General features: G+C 48.1%; 1 protein-coding gene across 6 annotated transcripts in view; it reads right to left on the bottom strand.

Annotated features, from left to right (window-relative positions):
- Window positions 1–8,037, bottom strand: part of RHBDL2 (rhomboid like 2) — a 56,690-nt gene extending 48,653 nt beyond the window's left edge. For 5 of the 6 annotated variants that reach the window (XM_060019748.1, XM_060019735.1, XM_060019743.1 and 2 more), the window contains exon 1: window positions 7,929–8,037. The gene's annotated coding sequence lies outside the window, so the exon portion shown is untranslated. The remainder of the gene's footprint in view (window positions 1–7,928) is intronic. The other variant, XM_060019728.1, reaches the window with a different exon arrangement.
- Between the last annotated feature and the right edge of the window lie 893 nt (window positions 8,038–8,930).

Consider the following 8,930-nt stretch of genomic DNA (forward strand, 5'->3'; position numbering starts at 1 on the left):
CCAGGAGGCTGGGCGACAGACTAGGCTGGGTGTACCCAATTGCTGCCCAGCTGGGCCTAATGGGGAGACTTTTGGTGGTGTTGCTAGGCAACCTGGAAATTGGAGAGGCCACTTTGGCCTAGGGACCACAGAAACTAACAGCCTCCTTCATCACACTGCAAACCATTATTATGCCCCATCCCAGAGGCCTGCAGCAATCGCTCTGTGGTTATAGCCTGAAAAAGTGCTTTTTTAGCTCCAGAAATTAAGAACCAGCTTTTCAAACTTATAGGTTTGTGGTTGTGGTTGTTTTCTTTTTGCTACATCTCTGAGGATACACTTGAAACAAATAGGCAAAGGATTTTAAAACAAAAAAAGAGAAAAAATGCCTTCACAAACCACCTTTTCCAGAAGTTTTCCTTCTTCCTGAAGCAAAGCACACTTGCCCTCAATTGTGAGGGCAGCTGAGGTAGGCAGTCCAACAGCTGTGGCTGCGGCTGCGCGCAGCAGGGCACCAGGACCTTGGTCACGTACAAGGCCTCTCAGTGGAATAACTTCTTTGTGCCTCTCCCATTCAAAGACAATCACGATACCTCCCCTTCCCAACCCACAGAACCACTTTCACTTGTGGGGATTTGTTTGTTGGTTGGTTTGTTTTTTGTTTGTTTTTTTAATTTTCGGCCATACCATGCAGCTTGCGGGATCTTAGTTCCCCGACCAGGGATGGAACTTGGGCCTACGGCAGTGAAAGTGCTGAGTCCTAACCACTGGACTGCCAGGGAATTCCCATCACTTGTTTGTTTGTTTGTTTTTTAAGATTTTTCTTTTTGATATGGACCATTTTTAAAGTCTTTATCGAATTTGTTACAATATTGCTTCTGTTTTATGTTTTGGTTTTTTTGGCCACGAGGCATGTGGGATCCTAGCTCTCTGACCAGGGGTCGAACCCGTACCTCCTGCGTTGGAAAGTGAAGTCTTAACCACTGGACCGCCAGGGAAGTCCCACTCATGTTTGTTTGTTTTTGGTTTTTTTCTGTACGCGGGCCTCTCACTGTTGTGGCCTCTCTCGTTGCGGAGCACAGGCTCCGGACGCACAGGCTCAGCGGCCATGGCTCACGGGCCTAGCCACTCCGCGGCATGTGGGATCCTCCCGGACCGGGGCACGAACACGCGTCCCCTGCATCGGCAGGCGGACGCCCAACCACTGCGCCACCAGGGAAGCCCCCACTCATGTTATTTTGATGAAGCCTCCCAGCTGCCTTGTGAAGAAGACGCCATTTTATTCCCATTTTACAGATGAACGACTAAAGCAAAAAGAGGAACCCATGATTGCACCCCTAGTCATAGCAAAGCCAGAGCAAAATCCCATTCTTCTGAGGCTAGATCCTGATCTGCTCTACTATACCCCACTGCCACCCCACAGAGCTATTTAAGATATTACATATATTTGTGTACTCTATTATAATATGAATAATAGTAATAATAACATGTACTGGTGTAGAGACAAAAACTTCATCTTGTATCTCATACTATCCTCAACACATCATCCTTATTGATTGTGGTCAGGCTTTCAAAGCTGCCTCATGTACACTAAGGAATAGAGTCTGGAAGAATTCCCAAAGACAGACACACTATTTAACTAGGTTAATGTCCTAGCCCACCAGAGCGCAGTGCTCTGCAACAACCCTCCTTAATTCAAGGAGTTGGCTCTGTTTGATAACATTATGATACTATTTCAGTGCCTTAAGTAAGGAGGCAGAATCATTGCTTTCATTAGATATTTCCAGGTATTTTTCAAAAAGGCTTTCACTGCCTCATCTACAACGGTCCACTGATAATGACCAACTGTGCTGATCTGCACAGGACTAGGGATTTCTTGGGATATGGGACTTAGGGTGCTAACATCAGGATAGTCCTGGGCACACCAAGGACAGCTGGTCACCATCTACCTCAGAATCATCTGGAGAAGTCAGGTGAAGATGGCTGGTTCTAATCCTAGGGCAGTAGTTCTTAACCCTGGATACACATCAGAACTGTCTGAGGAGACTGTAAAACAGTGTTGATATCTGAGCTCACCCCGATTAGTGGAATTAGGGCCTCTGGAGCTAGGGCCTGGGCACTGGGATTTTTTAATGTGCAGCCAAGACTCAAACCCCCTGCCCTAGAGATTTGGATTCTGGGCTGGGGTCTTGCCCAGGAATCTGCCTGTCTCTTTAACAGCTTCCCAAGGGATGCTCATATACACTATGGTTTGATAACCAATGAATCTTATGTGATGTGTGACTTCGTTGGACAACATACCCTGAATGCCTTGTATAGGTTAGGCTTTGGAAACACAAAGAAAAAAACAAAAACAAAACCACTTCCTGTTCCCCAGGCCCTCTCTATCCAGTGCGGAATAAAGACTGTAAATTGTTCCAACACAGTATACAGTAGTCCCCCCTTATCCACAGAGATACATTCCAAGACCCTCAGTGGATGCCTGAAACTGCGGATAGCACCAAATCCTAGACATACAATGTTTTTTTTCCTATAGGTACATACCTATGATAAAGTTTAATTTATAAATTAGACATTAACAATAATAACTAATAATAAAATAGAATAATTAAAACAATACACTGTAATAAAAGTTATGTGAATGCAGTCTCTCTCCAAATACCTTATTGTACAAATTTAATGCCTTTTCCATCTTAATTAAGCACTTATCATGCTCTGTGGCCATAACCTTTGCAGTTTGAGGTGAGACAGCAAAACTAGCACGAAGTTCTTTTTCCTTCTTCACAATTTCACAGACAGAAGATTCATTTTTACCATAGATGTTAGCAACCTCAGCATACGATTTTTTTTCTTTCCTTATTTACTTTTTTGGCCACTCCACGCAGCCTGTGGGACCTTAGCTCCCCTACCAGGGATCGAACTCGTGCCCCTGCAATGGAAGCACAGAGTCCTAACCACTGGACTGCCAAGGAAGTCCCCATTTTTCTTTCCTCATTAAGTCGAGAACTTTCACCTTTTCACTTAAGGGAAGCACTTTATGGCTTCTCTGTGGCATATCCAAACTGTCAGCATTACTACTCTTGTGCTTTGGGGCCATTATTAAGTAAATAAGGGTGACTTCAGCATAAGCGCTGCGATACCTCAACTGATAACCGAGACTGCTACTAGGCGAACAGGCAGGAGACACTGGACAAAGAGATGATTCACGTCCTGGGCCAGATGGAGCAGGACAGCTCGAGATTTCATCAAGCTATTCAGAACAATGCACAATTTAAAACTTTTGAATTGTTCATTTCTGGAATTTTCCATTTAATATTTTCAAACCAAGGTTACCTCAGATAAGTGAAACCAGGGGAAAGCAAAACCGCAGGTAAGAGGGCGAGACTACTAAACTGTGGTTTAGACTTAAAAGTGGGTCAACATCATCAGGGTAGTTGTGGTTATTCAGTTTCCAGAAGCCCAGTGTGGCAGATTAGAGATGGAGCATATTACTTGCCATTCCTCCACTCAAAGGTGGGTTTGTTTCCCCACTTTGAATCTGGGCCAGTCCTGTGACTGGTTTTGACTGATATTGCACAGCAGAGGTAGTGCTGGGTCCCTCCCAAGGCCAGGCCTAAAGAGATCTGCAGTCCCACTTTTGTTCTTCTTAGAATACTCCCTCTTTGAAGCCTGACACCATATAAGAAGGTCAACCTACACTGAGGCCACCATGCTTGAGGAAGCCCAAGCTACTCACATGGAGAGAGAGGCCACATAGAAGAGCACCAAGGTGCCAGACCTATGAGTGAAGCCTTCTTGGACCTTCCAGCCCAGCTCAGCCGCCAAGGGAATGACCCCAGCTGACACCACATGCAGCAGAACTGCTCAGCTGAACTCAAATTCCAGACCCACAGAATCATGACAAAATCAAATGGTTGTTGTTGGAAGCTGCTACGTTTCATGGTGATTTGTTATACAGCAATAGCTACCAGCACTCCTCAGGAGAACTAGAAGACGACATGACATCCCAGACCATTCTGCCTTCCCGTTAACACTGTTCATCTTCATACCCCTCAGCAGAGTAGACTGCAGGTGTCTCACCTGCAAGAGCCTCCCAGTTAGTCTCCATCTCTGCTCCTGCCCCCCTTCCAAAACAAAACCAAACCATAAATCAGAGTACATCAACTCTCTGCTTAAAAATCCTTCAGTGGGGGCTTCCCTGGTGGCGCAGTGGTTGAGAGTCCGCCTGCCGATGCAGGGGACGCGGGTTCGTGCCCCAGTCCGGGAAGATCCTACATGCCACGGAGCGGCTGGGCCCGTGAGCCATGGCCGCTGAGCCTGCGCGTCCGGAGCCTGTGCTCCGCAACGGGAGAGGCCGCAACAGTGAGAGGCCCGCGTACCGAGAAAAAAAAAAAAAAAATCCTTCAGCGGTTTCCCATTGTCTTCAAGATAAATACAGGATCCTTACTATGGCTGATAAATGCTGCGTGACCTAGCTCCTGTCTTCTTTGTAGCCTTCTACCACTCCCCCAACATCTCTGTGGTGCAGCCATGGGGCGTCTTCCTGTCTCAGGCACACACCAAGCTCTCTCCTGCCTCAAGACTAGCTCCTTTTCGGGCCTCTCTGAAGTGGCAGGCCAACCTCCGCCCACCCCACATTCGCTATCATATCCCGCTGCTAACTCACTTCTAGTGCTTACCACTATCTAAAAATATCTGGTTTGTTTATTTGTTGTCTGTAAGCTCCAGGAAGGTAGGAAATGTTTCTTTTTTTTACTCCATCTAAAGGTGCTTACTAAGTGTTTGCTGAATAAACCATCAAGTAAGTGGAAGAAGGAAGGAAGGAGGAAGTTTGGGGTCATAGAAAGAGCACTACAATTACCGCACTCAGAAAACCCTGGTTCTTGCTCCGCTTCTGCCCCCCACCCCCCCACCCCCGCTTACCTCCAGGCAAGCCACTCACCTCACCTCATCAGGATCCCCACCATGATGTGCCTGGCCCGGTGATGTTATTTATGCCATACACGTGCAGTCTTCATGTTTTTTGCTCATGAATCCCCATAAGAATTTTGGACAAGCTATGTTACTCTCATACATTTTTAAGTCAACAACTAAAATTATTTCTCACAAATTAAAATTGGTTCCAAGACAGAATTTTCTGGCATAGTCTTTATTAGAGACACGCTTTAGATATACCTTCATCCAAGCCTTGGAGCTACAGAATTAGCCTGTTCAGTTTATGGAAAATGTCTACCATACAATCCAACTGTCAAAACCAGTCCTCACTGTCAAGCCAGTGAGTCAAACCAGAATAATTTTCTGTCTATGAGAGAATCCACCTTCATTTTTTTTCTTGTTGCCTTTAATTAATTAATTTTTTATTGAGGTATAGCTGACTTACAATATTATGTTAGTTTCAGGTGTACAACATAGTGATTCAAAATTTTTATAGATTATATCCATTTAAAGTTATTATAAAATATTGGCTATATTCCCTGTGCTATACAATATATCCTTGCAGCTTATTTTTCAGAGTAGCCTGAACCTCTCAATCTCCTACCCCTATCTTGCCCTTCCCCCTCCCCTCCCCCTCCCCCTCCCCCTCCCCTCTCCCCACTGGTAACCACTAGTTTCAGCCTTACTAAGCCCCTTGCAGTTCCAGCTCCCACCCTCCACTAGGCATTTTCAGGAGCATCTCCCTCTGCTAGAATATCTTCTCTCTCTAATTTGTTCTGGCAAAGTCCTAACGCTCTCTCCAAGACTGTCCTAAACCTCCTCTGCAAAGCCTTATTAAGCATCTACCATGCGCATGCCGTGGTGCTAGGCACTGGATGCAGTAGCGAACAAAGCAGACATGGTAAAATTAAATGCCCCTCTTGGTCCCCTCAGCAACCTCTGCTCCTGTCTAAGTTACGATTGTCTTCTTTGCATTATCACTGTCTCCTCCACAAGGCTGTGAAAGCCCTGAAGATAGATTCTTAATAGGGATTCTTCATCTTTGAATCCCTATTATGGAGCCCACAGAATGCATCAATTAACGTTTGTTGAATTCATTTACTCATAAAGGATTCATTGACCATTTCTCTATCAGGGACACATAGGGTGCTTGTTATAAACTGTGAACACAGACATGGCCCCTGCCCTCTTGGGACTAACAGAGCACTTGACTAAATGAATGAAATATGAATGAGTGAATTAATAAACGAATCAGGGAAGGAGTGTGCTCTTTCCCACTTGGATGAAGCAGCCCAGAGCAGGAGATGTAGAGGAAGTGAGAAGCCAGTGTCTAGGAAGTTGGGGAAATGCTGATGCCCTTTTGTTCTTTCTGGTACACAGAAGCTTGAAGGACAGCAAGGAGTTAAACAAAGCCCATGGAGTCTAGAGTCTGAGCCACATTTGAATTCTGGTTGCACTACTTATTAGCCATGTGACCTTAGGCAAATCCCTTTGTCTGTTTGTATCTCCATTTCCTCCTCTGTAAAATGGGGCTGTTAATAATGTAACAGGGTTATGATTCAACGAGATTACGCATTTAAAAGCCTGTTACTTGAGGCCAGGCAGAGTTGGTTTTAGGAACTGGTAGTTCCTATCTTTGGCTCGGTGTGAGTATGCAAATTCAGAAACACAGCAGGAGAGCCTTCCTTTCCTTCCAACTAGAGGTTCCAGCCCTGGTCGGTGTTCTTACCTCAAACCCCGCAGGAGGTGCTTTCCCTATTCAGCCCCTCCCTTCACCACCTCCTTCACTCCCAGCTCAGTGTTTCCAGGTCTGCCCAAGTGCCTTCAAGGCCATGGGTGTCGACACATCTTTACAAGATAGAGAAGGTGGCAGTTAGGGAGGGGCATGGCAGGCAGGGGGCCAAAGAAGAAGGAAAGAGTAGAGCTGTTTCTTGAGGCCCCACTGTGTGCCTGGCACTCGGCTTGGTGCTTGACATGTATGCCTCATGTCATCTTCATAACAATACTATTTAGAGATACGGAAACTGAGGCTCAGGAAGAGGTGGGATATAAATCCAAGTGTGTCTGTGACTCCAAAATGAGTTTCCACTCTGCCACGCTGGCCACCAGATTATAAATGATCACTACACATTTGTGAAATAAATTTCAGTTTTCTTATTCCCAGGAACAGCGGAAATTGTGTGTCCCACCCCAAACTAACCCCACCCCTACCCAACCCCAGCCCTACCCACCAGAGAGAATCCAGCCACTTGCTCAAAGAACGATGAATAAACAAATGAATAGTAACAGATGAAGGAGTGAACAGAATCGCTCAGACACCTGTACCAGAAAGGAGGAAACAAATAACCTTGGAGACTTGCTGTGCAGGAAGAAGCCAGAGATGTCTCCCCTGGCTGTGGTCTCTGGGGCAGAGGTCGGGCAGCACAGGACTAGGATCTGGCTCAGCTGGAGGGAGGAAAAAACTGGGAGGCAAGTCACTGAGGAGAATGGGATGAAGGAAGAGAAAGAAGGCCAGTGATTGACCAGCGCTGGGAGGGGCAATGGCATTACCTGGCCCTCCGGCCATGGGGGAGGGGGATGAGTCAGAGCCAGCCCCCTGACTGCTGGCCCAACCTGCTGCCAACTTTTTTTTTTTTTTTTTTTTTTTTGCGGTACGCGGGCCTCTCACGCTGTGGCCTCTCCCGTTGCAGAGCACAGGCTCCGGAAGCGCAGGCTCAGCGGCCATGGCTCACGGGCCCAGCCGCTCCGCGGCATGTGGGATCCTCCCGGACCGGGGCACGAACCCGTGTCCGCTGCATCGGCAGGCGGACTCTCAACCACTCCGCCACCAGGGAAGCCCCGTGCTGCCAACTTTTAAAATGAAAGTAGCAGGATCCCAAGCGGCCACTCATGAAGGCTACTGCGGAAGGAGGCTGCCAAGGGAGCACCCCACGTTTGGCTCTGGGCCTCGGGCTCTCCCCCCACCCGCCAGACAGAGGGACCCAGTCCACCAGCTACCAGCTCTCGCAGCTTACCTCGGGGAGGCCAAGGGCCGTTCCAGGCAGGACAGACTGCTCCCCCCGTGTTCCAGGACAAGGGACTGCCTCAGCTGCCCTGAAGTTCCCGCCCTGCCAGGCACTCCTAGGTCCCTCCCCAAATTAAAATCCTCCGCACAGGTTCCCTCCGGCCCAGCCCCCGGGGGAGGGAGCCCGAGGAAATCCCCTCCCAGCCCTGAGACGGCCTGGGCCGGTCCAGCCAGCTCGGCAGTCTCAGCCCTGGGCTGGCCCTGGATGAATGAGTCCTCTCGCTCCGCCTGCCTGGGTCTGAGCCAGAGAGCCTGTGACCGCCCCTTAGCTCTTTCTTGTTGGCCGAGGCCCTGAACTCCAATCCTCTTCCAAGTCCTACCCTCCTGGGTCTCCTGCCCGGCGTTCTTAGCTCTCTGGGGAAAGAGCTCAGCAGGAGGGCTTCTTTCTTTTCCCCGCATTCCTATTTCCTAATTCTTCTCACTGGCTCAACTCGACAAGAAGCCGGAGGGCAAGAGAGCTTATTGATGCCATCCACAGGGGTCAGCGTCCCAAGACACAGAGCAAGGCAGAGCCGGGTAGAGAGAATGGATGGTGGAAGGGCAACTAAGGAGAAAAAAAAGTCTTCCCTCCTGCGTTTCTCCGTTACTCACATACGACTGCCACACAACACTTCTGACACCAGATGTGTGGGTTTTCCCCACACCAAACAATTCTGCGACAGCAGCTGGGTGTCCTACAATTTATCTCAGTTCTGACATGACCTACCTGAAGAGAGTGTCAGATCCCACAGATGAAGGGCTCAGACTGCCCTCCACTTCAGAAGCCAATTGCAAGAAGTAGGTCCCCAGCTCACCCACAACTTCTGTCCAATTTAGCTACAAATCAGAGGTTCTCGTGTTCCCTTCCTGAGATATATAGGGCGAGGTCTGGGAGGGTCCCAAGCACAGGAGTTTCTGTCCCCGTGGAGTTGGGATGTACCACCCTGCCGCTAGGTGGATGTGTTTACCAACC

This window comes from Delphinus delphis, chromosome 1, assembly GCF_949987515.2.
Source record: "Delphinus delphis chromosome 1, mDelDel1.2, whole genome shotgun sequence".
NCBI lineage: Eukaryota > Metazoa > Chordata > Mammalia > Artiodactyla > Delphinidae > Delphinus > Delphinus delphis.